The sequence below is a fragment of the Bison bison genome, unplaced genomic scaffold, assembly GCF_000754665.1.
Source record: "Bison bison bison isolate TAMUID 2011002044 unplaced genomic scaffold, Bison_UMD1.0 scf7180017864270, whole genome shotgun sequence".
Taxonomy (NCBI): domain Eukaryota; kingdom Metazoa; phylum Chordata; class Mammalia; order Artiodactyla; family Bovidae; genus Bison; species Bison bison.
The window spans coordinates 6,693,265-6,696,070 of NW_011494842.1; the positions used below are offsets into that span (position 1 = coordinate 6,693,265).

Here is a 2,806-nt window from a genome sequence, read left to right on the forward strand (position 1 = left end):
CCGGGCTGGCGCTGCCCATGCTGCTCGGGCTGGCGGCTGTGTCTACAGAAACAGAAGAGGAGAAAGAGTCAGGCCCCGGTTGCTTCCCTGTCCCTGTGGGGGCCGCTAAGCTGGTTATGGAGATGAGGAGCCCAGTGGGCAGCGGCCGGGCCTGGGAGAGAGCCGGGGCTTCCGGGTCACTGGGCAGCTGAGACGGGGCTGGGCAGACGGGCCTTGTGGCTGAGACGGGGGGAGGTGCAGAGCTGCAAACAGACGGCTCCCTCACTCCCCAGGGAAGCCGGGGTGCTGGGAGCAGTGTATTTTTACGCAAGTAACCTGTTTAAAACAATCTCCTGAGGTGCTTGATCTCATTCGGTCCTCACAAAGGAAGGCACAATTAGTTCCATTTGGCAGATGAGCAAACTGAGGCCTAGACAAGGCGGCTGGCCCCCGACCCAGATCCCAGTCTGCTGTCCGGTCGAGGAAGCTCCTTCTGTGGTGCTGGTGGTGGTTTGATTGCTAAGTCATGTCTGCCTCCTGTGACCCCATGGACTATAGCCCCCCAGGCTCCTCCGTCCATGGGATTCTCCAGGCAAGAATACTGGAGTGGGTTGCCATTTCCTTCTCCAGGGATCTTCCTGACCCAGAGATAGAACTTAGGTCTCCTGCACTGCAGGCAGATTCCTAATCTTTTCTGCTGGAGCAGAGCTTGTTTCCTTTTATTCTGCCCTTGAGGAGGGTAGGGAAGGGAAAAGGTCACCATACTCTCCCAGGGGGCCAGGTGAAGACAGCAAGGAGCAAGTGAGGGCATGGCAGGGCGAAGCCCCCCCAGATCGGGTAGGCGGCCCCCTGCCCCTCCCACAGGCCGGTTTTGTGAGCTCTGTTGCTCAGTCGTGTCTGACTCTTTGTGACCCCATGGACTGTATCCCGCCAGGCTCCTCTGTCCATGGGATTCCCTAGGCAGGAATACTGGAGTATTCTTGACCCAGAGATTGATCCCGGGTCTCCTGCATTGCAGGTGGACTCTTTACCACTGGGCCACCAGGGGAGCCCCACAGGGTCACGTGGGGAGTATGGATAAACTCCCAGCCCAACGCTGCTGAGGGAGCCCCCCAGCAACACAGGTACGGGTGTGCGCGGCGCCACCCCCACTCAGGGCCAGGCTCCCGGTACCTGCCCCACCTCGTCCTGCCCTGAAGGGTGCTGCCACAGCCTCTCCCAGCCCCTGGGGACCTCTCCTCTCCCCTCACACCTTGGAGGAACTTGCAGCTCCCAGCTGGGAGGTGCCCACGTGTAAGTTTACAACAGCCCACTTTCCCCACAGCTACAGGGGCTGGAGAGAAGGCCGAGGCCCAAGGGGACAAACGAGGCCCTCGGCAAGTCACCCCCACTCCCCCTGGCCCCACAAGGCCACCCAGGGGGCACCGCTTGGCCTCCACGCGAAGAACTAGAGGCCTCCCTCCCATCGGTCTCCAGGCTCTGCTGCCCTCCACCCAGACCCTTTTCTCTAGCCCCACGTTGGAGCACAGCACTGGGACTCCATATTGGAGGCTTGGGTAAAGCAGGGGACTTGCAAGGTGTACGTATATCAAAGAACTGGGGGTCCCTGGGATACTTCCGTGGCTTAAGAGTCAAGAATACATCAGGACAGATGTGGGAAATGACCAACAAATACATGCTCCCCGTAACACAGATAAACCTGATAAGGGCAAGTTCATATGTGTCCTTTCTTGGGGGTATTTATACTTTGAACAGTGTTCTCAAAATGTGCCTGGATCAGCAGCAGCAGCAGCATCTAGGAGCTTATGAGGAACTCGAATTTTCAGGCCCACAGCAGAGCTACTGAATCAGAAGCTCAGGGGTAGGGAGGAAGGCCCAGCAAGGCATTTCTTTTCTTTTTTTTTTTTTTTCTGGCCACATCTCACGCTTGCTTGAGCTTGGGCTTCCCTTGTGGCTCAGCTGGTAAAGAATCCTCCTGCAATGAGGGAGACCTGGGTTCAATCCCTGGGTTGGGAAGATCCCCTGGAGAAGGGAAAGGCTACCCACGCCAATATTCTGGCCTGGAGAATTCCATGGACTGTATAGTGTATGGTGTTGCAAAGAGTCGGACACGACTGAGCGACTTTCACACACTCTACACTTGTGGAAACTCAGTTCCTTGACCAGGGATTGAACCTGTACTCCCTACGGTGGAAGTTGAGAGTCCTCATCACTGGATTGCCAGGGAATTCCCAGCAATGTGTTTCAACAGGCCCTTTGATTGTGATGGGGGTTCAAGTTTGAGAACCGCTGCTTTGAAGACACCTGGCCAGGATGAGGGGAGGTTTCACTAGAAGCTCTGTAGACCTGCTCAGCTGCAATGTGCAGGTGGGGTAGAGAAAGAGGCCCGTCTGGAAGGTTCTGGCTTCTATACCTAGGGCTGCAGCTTCTGCATGCAACTCAGAAAATAATGCCCTTTCCTCTCTGGGTAGTGTGGCTTGGCGAGTGGAGCCCAAGTGGAACTCAGCTCCCCCTTGTCCCTCACCCTCGTGCAGTACCCAACCTGCCCAACCTGACTTGGCAGCTCTGCTCTTCCTGTGGCACAGAGAATGCCAGCAAGAAAGAAAGGTGTTCCCTTTCATTTCAAGTCTCCCTTTCAAGTTCCTTTAAGTGACAAGGAAGGAAAGGTCGGGGTGGGGTGGGGTGGGGTGGGCAGGGTTGGGGGGGGCCAGGATTGCGGGGGACAGAGGGCAGGCCTGGAATCATTTCAAGTCCTTCTGTGCAAACACACATGTGTGCTGTGGGCCCATATTATTTACCCAGGCAGAGCCAACAGCCCGCTCTGCCC

At 56.7% G+C, this 2,806-nt stretch overlaps 1 protein-coding gene across 1 annotated transcript in view; it reads right to left on the minus strand.

Annotated features, from left to right (window-relative positions):
• Nucleotides 1-2,806, minus strand: part of SPDEF (SAM pointed domain containing ETS transcription factor) — a 19,155-nt gene that overhangs the window by 7,456 nt on the left and 8,893 nt on the right. The gene's annotated exons all lie outside the window — the stretch shown is intronic.